At 32.0% G+C, this 14,733-nt stretch overlaps 1 protein-coding gene across 3 annotated transcripts in view; it reads left to right on the top strand.

Annotated features, from left to right (window-relative positions):
• The first annotated feature begins 13,788 nt into the window (after nt 1–13,788).
• LOC132730736 (uncharacterized) overlaps nt 13,789–14,733 on the top strand; it is a 40,104-nt gene continuing 39,159 nt past the window's right edge. For 2 of the 3 annotated variants that reach the window (XM_060716715.1, XM_060716716.1), the window contains exon 1: nt 13,946–14,199. The gene's annotated coding sequence lies outside the window, so the exon portion shown is untranslated. The other variant, XM_060716717.1, reaches the window with a different exon arrangement.

Raw genomic sequence — 14,733 nt, 5'->3', positions numbered from 1 at the left:
GGGCAGACTGGCCTGACTCGATACGGGTGGCAAATGCTAATCACTCTCGGATCGAGCAGGGTAAGGGTAATAAGATTAAGATTAAACAGGATGATTTCCTTAAATATGGTCGCAATGTATCACATACAATTTATCCAAATTGATCTTCTTTCGAACATTAAAATCATTGAAAAAAATGAGCAAATGAATTTTATTGCATCTTGTCAGATGTTAAAACATTAATAAACTTAATTAAAGAAAAAATATGCTGCCTGCCACACAGTTTTGAATTTTCTTTTCAAATGATGAATATGATGATATTTATAATCACCTAGGGTGTCGTAATATGCAATTATTGTCATGTAATAGAATAAAGTTAATCGATTTCAATATCGTCGGTACAAACAATTGAACATGTTGTAACGTTTGTTCAGGATAAAGGTTGTTGCGTAAATGTTACAAATCATCACCATTCATCCTGCAAAATATATAGTACTAGTTAAAAATATGTATTTCGTGATTTTAAGTGAAAACAAATTGAAGTTTATTTTATCGTGTAAAGTTGAGAATCGTGTTTGTCATTGTTTCCTCTGTTCAAAGATATTGAGCAAATGCAAATGTTTTTAATTTCTTCCACTTCGCTCGTATTCATGTGCCATTGATCATTTAACCACATTTTGAGAAATAATTCAAATTACAATGCTAAGAGGTAAGTTAAAGGATCTCCACTAAGGTTTTCTCTCTGGTATAACAGGACTGAAATATATATGTTTTGAAATTTGAATACTATTTAATGTTTTGGGTAATTGTCTGTATGTGAACAATTTCAGCTCATTTGCTCACTATATCTTTCCATTATAAATTATGCAAAATGACGCATAAAAATTCGATCATTTATAAGTAATTAGTATATATCACTATAATTCTTTGCATAGTATTCCGCTTTAAGATTCTCAGTTTATAGATATAGGATTTCAAATTTTATTTTAGGGCTTTTGGAGGACCTCATTGGAGTTCCTTTCATGTGTAATTATATCATTTTGTTTTGTTTGTTTGTTTCATTTGACGCCTTTTTCCAACAGTATTTCAGTCATATAGGCGGGTAGTTGCATAACCATCGTTCCTCGAGAATTACACCAGTACTAGACTACCTTCCTCCGCGCTAAACTACCAAAGCATCTCCCGGGAATCTAACCCACGCCAGAGATGTAACTGGATTAGAAGTCATCTACTCTAACCCCTCGGCCACGGAGGCGGTTATTATACAATTTAAGTTCCATTTTTCTAGAATGTTTTGTGAATTACTTTTAAATGCTGTTTTGATATATTCATTAAATTCAGGAATACAACAGAGATGTTCTTAAAGTGACTTAATTTCTCCATGAACCATTATTTTACCATCATCCATGGTAACGCAATGAAAATACTGTTTACATTATGCAATATCAAGAGCCGTCCTACATTAGACCAGGAACGATTATATCAAACTATTCTAAACATACCCTGATTAGATTATAGGTCATCTGGATCAAGTCCTAGTAGTCCGTCATATATTTCATTTTTTCCTACTAACAATTAATAAATTATAATCGCATATTTTCCAATGATAAGAATCAGTCTAGAGAACAAAATAAACAATGAAATAATTCCCAATATGTTAAATTGTACAATAAACAACTTCTGTAACAATAAAAAAATCACATTACAAGAAGACAAACAATCGTTTACCATAATTATATAATATGATGGTTACAATAAGGAAAACTTCCAAGCTACAATTTTAACACAAAAGTTCAGGATAAATTTTGGAGATATCAGAGAGAAATTTGAAGCTTGTCACCTATTTTACAAGGCCTGTCAAACTTGCAAAAAATATATACTACTAACAATCACATATTGATTAAGATATTATTAATCATTTTAAAAGATCAAACATGTATTATAAGGTTGTCCTTGCGCCGACTTTAAAAGGAAGATAGATGGTTACCGGGATATATATCAATAAAAGACAAAGTCTGCTTGAGCTTATGCTAATGTGCTGTTGCCTCAAATAAAAAAAATACAATAATTATTTAATAATACTTTCATAATTCATGGATTTGAAACAAGAATATGTTTTTTTCTTTGTTTAAAAAATGTAGTTAAGTATGAAGTTACAATCACTAGACTTTAAACAAAATTTAATAATTCATAAATATACCTCTTTTCATAATTTGGTGTATTAAAGGAAGACACAGGCAAAATTTTCATTTCTTCGTTTTAATTTTTTCTTTCATTATTCTGTAAATGTCTTCAACATAAATACACTAGGCAGTCACAGGAGCATAACTTTTCTTCTTATAAAGAATAAAATGTCGGTTTCCTAACTTGATCCCAAAAGTTGTCACAGTTAACTCTGGAAGCGTTAATAAACATGTCAAATGAATTGCTTAGACTTGTTTCAATCATACCACATCCACAGTATCTGTTATTTTAACTTCCAGGATTTATTCAAGTCACATGGCTTGTTTTAAAACTACTCGGTGATTCTGTCGGCGTCTAAATTTCATTCAACATAAATAGATATTTTCATGCTTCAAACCCAAAATTTATACAGAAATTGATGCTGGAATTTTAAGAAAATGTCGTTTTAGCTTGATTTGAGTACATAAGATCATTTAAATATTTTTGTCATTAATTTACCTGAGTATCCCTTTAAAAAGTATTATTCGAAAAATGTTTGTAATTATAATACACTAGTGTCTTATTTAACCATGTAATAAAATTAAAGAAAATATACATTTGTGATGTACTGATAAGGTTTGGTTCATGGAAATAAATGGTGAGTATTTTGACATGCTCTTTTGACAATGGAAATGAAAAATATTTCTGTGAATGTATTAACTTGCCCAATTCTAACCAACCTTGAAAACACATGATTTAGTAGCTATGTCTAAATTAATAGCTTTATTTAATAGTATTAACAATATTACACAACACAGATATATAACTATGCAATGTTTGTTTTTCTCTTTCTCCGATTACATTATTCACCAGACTCGTCATATAGCATACAAAGAAGAACGCATAAAATAGTATTTAACCCATAACCAACTTCAACCGAAATTGGTTGACATTTGCCAAAGGTGAAGAGCCAGGTCAGCCTGCGCAGCCACTTTCGTACAGTCCAACTAGGTTTAATACATTTCAAGACTCATTTTTTAAAAACTTTTATTTTGAAATCCTTTAAATTTCGAATGAACCGTTCCAAAATTAAAAGGAGTACGAAACCATGACAAACGCAGAAGGTCAAAGGATGAGCATGTCGTTAGTGCAGTAATGGGTTAAGTCCTTCGTAATCTTATAGGAGTTTACCAGTTATTGCACTAAGTTGACGAAGTGAAACAATGAACATGCTTGCTTTTTGCAAACATCTCATAACACAGATTTTCACTAAAGTTTTTGCTACATTGAACACGGAAATAGCACAAACAATATCATTTTGAAAAGGCAAAACAATAAATGTAACTTATCTTTTAACATTAGAAACACACATTTATATGTATTTGTATTTCTCAATGACCAACCTGTTTCGTAGAAAACATATGACAACAAATCAAAAGCACCTAAAACAACCTGTTAGAAGTTTTTTAGTTAATGAATAAGACAACCTGTAGAGGAATCTCTCGTAACTAACAAGTTTGTTTGTAAATCAATGCTTCATGTATGAAATTTCCATATTATAACGTAAAACGCGAAGTAACTATGCCCTTGTAGCTAAAACATAACGTTGCCGAAACATTTGCAGGGATAAAGTAAAAGCTCGTGCAAAATAGAAAATAAACAAAACCCGAGCATCTGTCATAATTGTTATTGATACTATCATTATCATAAATCAGAGAATGACTTTCTCTTTTCCGAACAAAAAGCTTTGATTTTATGTTAGTTTTAGGTACAAATTCACGTGATGACTATCTAGGGAGTCATAATGTCCAACACGTGGACGTTTTTTAACTTTATAAAAGCTAAGTGAGGAAATGATAAATATTGATGTCAGACTTATATAGATAGTAAATACACAAGCAAACATATACTTGTTAACTTCTAATAATCGGCAGCATTCGAATATTGGGAAATCGTAAACAATTACTGTTTAACTATTAAAACATACGTCTTTCATCCAAAAAATATTTATAAGTATATTTCATCTTGGGTACTAGAGTGTAGAATTGAGTACCGTATTGTGGTTGTCATTTTTCTCCCTGTTGAAAGTGGTTGAGCATATGACTTGTTTTATTTATTTCTTCTTTTTTACTTAAATTCATGTGTCATTTAATTTTCAACTTCATTTTAAGAATGATTCAATGAATAATGATGATAAAATGCTAAATGAATAATTAATATTAAATAATAAAACAAATCACCAAAATTCGAAGATACTCGAAACAAGGGATTTGAAAATGTGCAACCATATCATTTGCATTGCGTATAAATTGCCTTTTTTTATTTTTTTTAAAAAATTAAGGGACATGACTAATTTTAAAAAGTGATTTTTAGAACCTTTGTTCCACCTTTAGGGTACCCAGAAAAGAATGTTTTTTTTTCCCAAAAAAAATGCCCGGGCAAACCCCTTTTCCTTTAAAGTTTCAAATTTCTTTTCCTTGTAACAATTTACTAAACAATTATAATCACATATTTTCCAATGATATAAATCAGACTAGAGAACAAAATAAACAATGACATAATCCCAATATGTTAAATTAAACAATAAACGACTTCAGTAACAATAAAAAATAAAAACAAAAAAAAAATTCTCCCATTTTATTTTTTAGACAAATCAATTTTCTAAATTAAAAATTTAAATATATTTATTAATATCGTTTATATTTTTAAACCAGAAGTCCATCTTTAGACCAATCTACCCCTAGAGAAGTCTTTTCAAGGACAAAAAAGTCTGGAAAGGAGTAAACCTTAGGAAGCGATGGGAAAATAAATTGAGTCTGTTCATTAGGGGTAATAAAAAGTGCAATATTTCTCAGACCTCAAGGATCGGCTCAAACGGTATTTCATCTTCAACACTTTATATTATAGAGTCATCACTCGCGAGTTCTTTCCTGTATACAATTTGAACAAGAACATGTTCAACAATCCTTGGCTGTTTGACTTAAAAACGGTCTAGATTTAAAGATGATAAATTATCTCGGGTTGAAATGGGAATTGAATCAATTGATATTATATCGAAATGACATTTAATAAAATATGCTTCCAGGAACTGAAGATAAATTGATTGATTATTTTGGTCCGGTTTGACCTCTGTTGTAGTTCTTAAATATGTATATTTATTTATACTTAAACGATACGTTCCACATGTTAATCGCTTTATTTTCATGTTGTACTTTACAGATGAAAATTAATGCTTCTAATGGATAAAAGTATTGCATTAATAAACAGTCGTGACAATGTCTTGTTCTAGATTGTACCAACTATGTTTTTGGTTGTGACAGTACATGTATTATATTTTAGTCCGTGACAATATTTCTGTTCTTGGCTCTGACAATATTCAAATATTTATGTTTTACGCTATAAATATAAAATTTTTTAACTATACAATATTTTTTTTCTTTATAAAAATATAATGTTTTTGTTTTTGGCAATATTTAAAATTATTTTGCAAAAAAAATGTTTTTAACTCGGCAAAATAAAAGTTTTACCATTTTTCAATTATCATGTTTTTTGGGTCCGACAATTTTTATGAATAGTTAGATTTGTTTTAAAATTTTTGCAATATTTATGTTTATGCCCAACCATATTGAACGCCGACAAAATTATATTAAGTAGTTCAGGTTAAAAATATTATTTGCAGTTTTAACAAAAATTATGTCCTACGCCTCATTTTTAAAAATACTTTTTTTAAATTGAATTTTATTTTTTGCCCGGCAAAATTTTTTTCCACCTCGGGAAAAATTTTTTTTCACACCGCAATATTTAATTTTTAAAACCCAACAATATTATTCCCCGCCGAATATCATATTCCACGCCCGGACAATATTATGTTCTTTCGCTCGGACAATATTATGTTCTACGCTCGGACAATATTATGTTCTACGCTCGGACAATATTATGTTCTACGCTCGGACAATATTATGTTCTACTCTCGGACAATATTATGTTCCACGCCCGGACAATATTATATTCTACGCCCGGACAAATTATGTTCCACGCCCGGACAATATTATATTCTACGCCGGACAATATTATGTTCCATGCCCGGACAATATCATGTTTTACGCCCGAAAAATATTATGTTCCACGCCCGGACAATTATGTTCCACGCCCGGACAATGTATTATGTTCTACGCTCGCGACAATATTATGTTTACGCTCGGACTCGAAAAATATTATGTTCCACGCCCGGACAATATTATGTTCCAAGCCCGGACAAATATTATATTCCACCCGGACAATATTATGTTCTACGCTCGGACAATATTATGTTCCTCGCTCGAACAATATTATGTTCTACGGTCGGGCAATATTATGTTCTACGGTCGGGCAATATTATGTTCTACGGTCGGGCAATATTATGTTCTACGGTCGGACAATATTATGTTCTATGCTCGGACAATATTATGTTCTACGCTCGGACAATATTATGTTCCACGCCCGGACATTATTATGTTCCATGCCCGGACAATATTATGTTCCATGCCCGGACAATATTATGTTCTACGCTCGGACAATATTATGTTCTACGCTCGGACAATATTATGTCCCACGCTCGGACAATATTATGTTCTACGCTCAGACAATATTATGTTCCACGCCCGGACAATAAATCTGTTCTACGCTCGGACAATATTATGTTCCACGCCCGGACAATATTATGTTCTGCGCTCGGACAATATTATGGTCCATGCCCGGACAATAAATCTGTTCTACGCTCGGACAATATTTGTTCCACGCCCGGACAATATTATGTTCTACGCTCGGACAATATTATGTTCCACGCCCGGACAATATTATGTTCTACGCTCTGACACAAATATTATGTTCAACGCCCGGACAATATTATGTTCTACGCTCGGACAATATTATGTTCTACGCCCGGACAATATTATGTTCTACGCTCGGACAATATTATGTTCAACGCTCGGACAATATTATGTTCTACGCTCGGACAATATTATGTTTTACGCTCGGACAATATTATGTTCTACGCTCTGACAGGACAATATTATGTTCTACGCTCGGACAATATTATGTTCTACGCTCGGACAATATTATGTTCTACGCCCGGACAATATTATGTTCTACGCTCGGACAATATTATGTTCTACTCTCGGACAATATTATGTCCCACGTCCGGACAATATTATGTTCTACGCTCAGACAATATTTTGTTCCACGCCCGGACAATAAATCTGTTCTACGCTCGGACAATATTATGTTCCACGCCCGGACAATATTATGTTCTACGCTCGGACAATATTATGTTCCATGCCCGGACAATAAATCTGTTCTACGCTCGGACAATATTATGTTCCACGCCCGGACAATATTATGTTCCATGCCCGGACAATATGATGTTCCTCGCATTTTCACCATCGTAGTTTCGTGATTTCGCGTTTTCACCATCGTACTATCGACTATCGCGTTTCAGATCAACACATTCATAGGCAATGGCCCTAACGGCATTCCGTACAGAACACCTACAAGTGACATATAATTTACCGAACACAAACAATTTAAATATTTATATTGCAATTACATATAATGTACATATGTTTGTTATTGTTATTGGTCATATATCAAATTTTATGGAGTTCATTGCGAGCAAAACCGAAGGCATAGCAATAATTTGCATAAACTTTGATGTAGACCCATAACTTGCTAACAGTACATCGGCAGCGTCTTTAGACCGTCCGGCACTATATTTGAAAAAAATTACAATTGCAACGCCATTTCATCGTTAGCGGTGATATAAACATTCCCATTTCATTAATATGCAAAAATAAATTAACAATTTACTCTTTGTTTCAATTTAACACATAAATCACTTATCTGACTTAAATGAATAAGAATACCAGGTAAATTCGTTTTTTGTGTGTGTTTTTGCCATAAGTTTACAGGATCGTCAACGTTATTGGTGGTCTTGTTATTTAGACAAACTTTATAACTCAATAATGAGACCTTAAAAATTTAAAATAATTTGTGGGAGGAAATAGAACTTAAATATCTGAGAAACTTTACACAACAAAGCGAAAGAACTTTAAGATCTGAGAAACTTAGGAAGAAAGTTCGTTTCCGGAACTCCTTTAGATTAATAAAAAATTAAGATGCGTGTACAATTTCAGAAAGATCCTGCATAGTGTACGTATTTTAGAATGGCCAATGAGATTCTAGTTGACTAGTTTTAAATTACCAATGAAAATTGTACTTCATGTTCATATTCAGGTCTTCCCAGTGAATTTTACAGGAATTCAATCTGGATTCTGTCGGGGCTTTATTTTATTAACGGTAATCTGCCTTATTTACACAGTTTTTTACCAAGCTTATGTTTTACATAATGATTCTTTTAAACGATAAGTCAGTCGAAGATTAAATTTTGTTTTGTCGGTGCTAGAAGGCATGAAAGATTTGCACGGGATTTCCGTAAGCACGCTGTTCTTCTTTATCAATGCCATACTGTTTGTGTCTGTTAGTGGAAATATTATTTTCTCTGTTTCTCTGTTTTTTCTATATAATATATTTTTCAAACACTCATCTAACCAACTACAAACTCATATGTTTTGTATATAACATAAAATTTCTTATTTTTAAATAATAACTCATTGTTCTTCAAACATATCCATGTACAATATTATGTTCTACGCTCGGACAATATTATATTCCATGCCTTGACAATATAATGTTCCACGCCCGGACAATATTATGTTTTACGCTCGGACAAGACAATATTATGTTCTACGCTCGGACAAAATCAAGTTCTTAGCACTGACAATGTTATGTTCTAGCCCCTGGCAATTTTGCAATTTTATGTTCTAGGATGTGACAAAATGCTATACGCTCTGACAATATTTATGTTCTAAGCTCTGAGCCTCTGACAATATTCATTTAGTTTCACGGCCCGGACAATATTATGTTCTACGCTCTGACAGGACAATATTATGTTCCATGCCCGGACAATATTATGTTTTTCTACGCTCGGACAATATTATGTTTCACGCCCGGACATATTATGTTCTACGCTCGACAGGACAATCTTATGTTCCACGTCCGGACAATATTATGATCTACGCCCGGACAATATTATGTTCCACGCTCGGACAATATTATGTTTCACGCCCGGACAATATTATGTTCCATGCCCGGACAATATTATGTTCTACGCCCGCACAATATTATGTTCAACGCCCGGACAATATTATGTTCCACGCTCGGACAATATTATGTTCCACGCTCGGACAACATTATGTTCTTCACTCGAACAATATTATGTTATAAGCTATGACGATGTTATGTTCTAGGCTTGTTCTATGTTCTAGGATGTGACAATATAAGGTTCTACGTTCTGACAATATTTATGTTCTAGGCCCTGACAGTGTTATTTTTAAGGTTGTGACAATATGTTTTAGACTCTGGCATTATTTATGTCCAGGCTCTATTAATAGACTCTGACAATATATGTGCATTACCTTTGTTACGCGTGACTGTGTCTACCATCTAGTTCCCTTTGAATGATATTCTATTTATTGAAATATCATGTCCTGATATAATTCTAACATTTATATGAGCTGCGTCACGACAAAACCAACATAATGGGTTACGACCAGCATGGATCCAGACCAACCTGCGCATCCGCGCAGTCTGATCAGGATCCATGCTGTTCGCTATCAGTTTCTCTATTTGTTATAGGGTTTATAAGCGAACAGCATGGATCCTGATCAGACTGTGCGGAGGCTGGTCTGGATCCATGCTGGTCGCAAACGCATTACGTTGGTTTTGTCGTGACGCGCTCATATACATTTGATAAAGAGAAAAGTTCAATTAAATTTGAGGGAATTTTAATCAAGATAATTGGTATTGAAAATTTAATTGATTTAGTATTTTCCGTATCTTGTACTACCATATTTGTAATGACTTTGAGACTAATAAATACAGATTGTTTTTCGTTTAAAGAAAAAATAACGTGTACTCTTACATTTCTATGGCTTATTATGTATTCAATATGATTAAAATGCTAGCAAAACGTTACTATTAATTTTCATTATAAACTAAGTGCAACTGTTTTTCATAGACACTATATTATCTTAATGATATTTTGAATTATTTCCCATAATTATTTAGTTAAGTGATGAGATTTTAAATATATCTCTACAAAAATGTTTGAACACCCACTACTGACGTAAAAATTACAGAACACCTACAATTGACATATAATTTACCGAACACCTACAATTTAAATATTTATATTGTAATTACATATAATGTACATGTGTTTGTTATTGTTATTGGTCATATATCAAATTTTATGGAGTTCATTGCGAGCGAAACCGAAGGCATAGCAATAATTTCCGTAAACTTTGATGTAGACCAATAAATTGCTTACCTTGCACTCCTTTAGATTAATAGAAATTAAGATGCGTGTACAATTTCAGAAAGATCCTTCAAAGTACATGTATTTACGTATTTTAAAATGGCCAATGAAATTCTCGTTGACTAGTTTTAAATGACAAATGAAAATTGTACTTCATGTTCATATTCAGTTCTTCCCAGTGAATTTTACAGGATGTCAAACTGATTTTAGACCGCCTTCGGCCGAAAAAATAAAATAAATACCTGAATTGTTTCATCAAAATGCTGGTTATAAAATGTGTGTTTTACACTACACAAATTATATCAATTGAGAATAAAAAATTATGGATGTTTTTTTTTGTTCTGAAAGTGCAAGCAAAGTTTTATTCGCAAAAGTTAATATTTACTACGAATATTTTTCATTTAATGCAGGCTTAGCATGCTTATATCGGTGCTCCACTGGGTGTCATATTGGGAGCTTTTCTGGTAATCGTTTGTGACTTGATGCTGATAGGGATGCATTTTATGAACGTACTCTTATTTACCACAGTTCTCATATGTTACCAAGCTTATGTTTTACTTAATGATTCTTTTAAACGGTAAGTCAGGCGAAGATTAAATTTTGCTTTGCTGGTGCTAGAGGGCATGAAAAACTTTGCATGGGATTTCCGTAAGCACGCTGTTCTTCTTTATCAATGCCATACTGTTAGTGTCTGTTAGTGGAAATATTATTTTCTCTGTTTCTCTGTTTTTTCTATACAATATTTTTTTCAAACACTCATCTAACCAACTACAAACTCATATGTTTTGTATATAACATAAAATTTCTTATTATTAAATAATAACTCATTGTTCTTCAAACATATCCATGTACATGCATATTCACACTGCCATTTTTTAGCAATTAAATACTCTAGGATAAGACCTATATGATTACCAGCTTTCGGTTCTGATCCCTTTTCATTCATTTCATGTGTTTATCAAAGTTTTATTTTATTTGTAAATTGTAAATGTGTATACTTGTTTGAAATACTGAAGATTTTGCACTTTTCACTATTCCTCGTGAGCAGAATAATATGACCGTGTAAGCATTTCGTTTACTTATAGATTTCTACTTTTGTTACTTTTTGAGATATCTCCTTTTCATACTTTTTGTTATATAACCCACACAGACAATATTAGATCTAATATACTTGTTTCCTTGATGTTTTGTTGATGACTTTTGTTATTACAGTGTTTGTATCTGCAATACCAGAAATTGTTATAGTTAACACGGTGCCTGCTGTGAAATAGTACGCAATTTTTTCACTGCCAAATGAATTCAATTTATCAACATTAAGACATTCAAGCGAAACTTATAAAATATCTTTCCTCAACTAAATCACATTAGTCTTTGTTTTCACTGTTTTGTCTCTAAGATTTTGTGATTTTATACAAACATAATATAAGCCGTGTCACGACAAAACCAACATAATGGGTTTGCGACCAGCATGGATCCAGACCAGCCTGCGCATCCGCGCAATCTGATCAGGATCCATGCTGTTCGCTATCGGTTTCTTGACTTGTCATAGAGTTTGTAAGCGAACAGCATGGATCCTGATCAGACTGCGCGGATGCGCAGGCTGGTATGGATCCATGCTGGTCGCAAACCCATTATGTTGGTTTTGTCGTGACGCGGCTCATATAAAGGTGGGATGATTTTTACTTTGAGAATTTTGATTTTGTGACTAACAGTAGCAACGTTTCTATGAAAATTTTCAAATGAATCCTATCTTACAATTATATTTTAACTTTAATTTTTAAGAAGTGTAATGAGCTATCTTGAATTACGAACATTATCTCATGGAAACATTTATCTCCCCTGTTATTATGACATATGACATTATGCCCATCCAAGAGTAAATGGCGAGTATTCAGGAAAAATTATGATAACTTTATATTTTGTCACATTTATTTTCAATTTATTAATAACCTCACACGGGTAATCAATGGCCCACATAAATATCTTTAAAGAACCTTAGGAAGATATCAGTAATGTACAATTTATAAAAAAGAGTAGGGTAGTCTTTTTATATTTTAGGCAATTTCTTTTATATTTAATACTTAACTTTTTTTGAATATCAATTATTATTGTTCAATCGCCATTTAAATGTAAATATTGTAAGATGTTTGAATTATTTATATTTAGCTTGACAGTGAAAAAATGAGCACATTGTCACTCTTAACTATGAAACACTGACAGTCAGATGTAACAAAATAAAGTACAATACGTAACAAAATAGAGTACGATACGAAACAATATAGATTACCATTCGGGTTAAAAACGTTAACTGAATAAAACACAAGATTCAGTGGAATTATATTTTTAGTTAGTTCACCTATTAAGTATTATTAAGTATGAAAACGATTTGGAGCTATTGTTCTCTCACTCTATATATATAAATACACATGTTTTTTTTTGTTTAAATGTTTTGTTACGCCAGATAACTAACCAGTAATTTATTTTTCCATGCAAATGACATACCACTTATACCACACTATTTCTGGATCATTTGTGAGGGACTCATAACCGTTTAAAGGTAATAATTAAGTTGTTTCCAGCCATTTTCATCAATTTGAGATGCCAAGTCATTTTGCATGAAAATGAAATTTTGCTAAGTCATTACTGACTAACAGGTCAGTCGTATTTTCTTAAATTCCATTCTCGATTTTCCATCATTAATGAAAGGTAGTAGTTAAGAGGTGGTACTAAAAGACTTGATGCCAAATCACACTTAAAACAAATGGTATATAATAGTTTGTACGTACATGTAATGATGTGTTAAACAATTATGAATTGATAGATTTTACATTTCATGATGTTTAAAATGATAAATACATACAATATGATTATCATTTCCGTTGGCTGTTCACCTTAAAGTACCCTAATTATTGGCAAGCTTGTTCACAATATAATAATTTTTGATGAAAGCAGACCATTTTTATCATCATTTATCCTTTCAATACCTTTATCATTTTTATCAGCGTTTCATCGACTGAGAGAATTTAGAATAATACACGGGCATGCTCATTTGGCATTTGTACATTACTAATTATCATACAGTTTGTCATTCAAAGAAAAGGCATGACGCAAGCGTTCACACACCTTTGTCAGACTTGGAAATAAAAGCCAAACCTAGCAAACAACATAAATCAGTAACGTGTTAATGAACACTTACCAGTCAGCAAAAGTTCGTAACTAGGAGAGCCAATATGGCTAACAGAGGGACAAAAACAAGATACAGATGGTCTGTTGGCGAATGTCATTCACTCTTATAGCGTTGTCGTCATTGAAATGTTTATTGATTGTAAGGTAAAGCTCTCGATGCTATCTCCATTACCGTGCGAACGACTAATTTATTTAAAGGTGGGCATCTCTCTCTATATAAAGTTGTTTGTAATGATTATTACAAATCACTTTCAATACTAAATTTCAAAAAAATACTGAACTTAACATCGGAACTGCAAAAAAGCTATTTTTCAAAGACTTTTTTCCAAATTCGCGAACGTTACTGTAATTTTTATATATGCTGTTTTAGATAGAACAATATCAAACTGCAGGGGATAATAAATTTGTGAAAAGAAAAGAGAGAAAAAATATTATTTCTACGTCTTCACCTGGTAAAGGTTTGTGAATTAGTTTTTTTATTTATTTTCTTCAAAATTATATTTTTCTATTTGCTGAATTTTTTATTGGAAGTACTTGTAGAGAATTTTCAAATATTTAAATTTTCTTAAACTAAAACTAAAATTCTTAGATATATAAGAGAGAAAAAGTATACATTTCTTGTATTTGCTAATTTATTTGTGTGTTTCTTAGAATTTTCATGAATATTTTACAACCTTATTTAATCACATTATCGTCTAGTTTTAATTTCTTACCATCGGAATTTACTATAAAAGTGTGCATTGTCAAATTGGTTATTTGAGACACTTATTTACAGTTATTTCTACTGTTTGGTGTACATTTGTTTTAAATATCTTTAACAACCATTTAATCATATGTATATCAATTGCTCTATGTCCGTTACCTCAAAATAAAAAGATTTTTCGTTTTCTTTTGCATTCTAATAATTCTAAATTTCAAAGGTTTGGCAAAAATAGTATTTTTGTTTTAACATTAAAGAGCAAGGGTAACATAAAAATGAAATAAAGCGTCTA

This window comes from Ruditapes philippinarum, unplaced genomic scaffold (genome assembly GCF_026571515.1).
Source record: "Ruditapes philippinarum isolate M1 unplaced genomic scaffold, ASM2657151v2 ctg3405_1_1_1_1, whole genome shotgun sequence".
Classification (NCBI taxonomy): Eukaryota; Metazoa; Mollusca; class Bivalvia; order Venerida; family Veneridae; genus Ruditapes; species Ruditapes philippinarum.
This window is presented reverse-complemented; position numbering and strand designations above follow the sequence as displayed.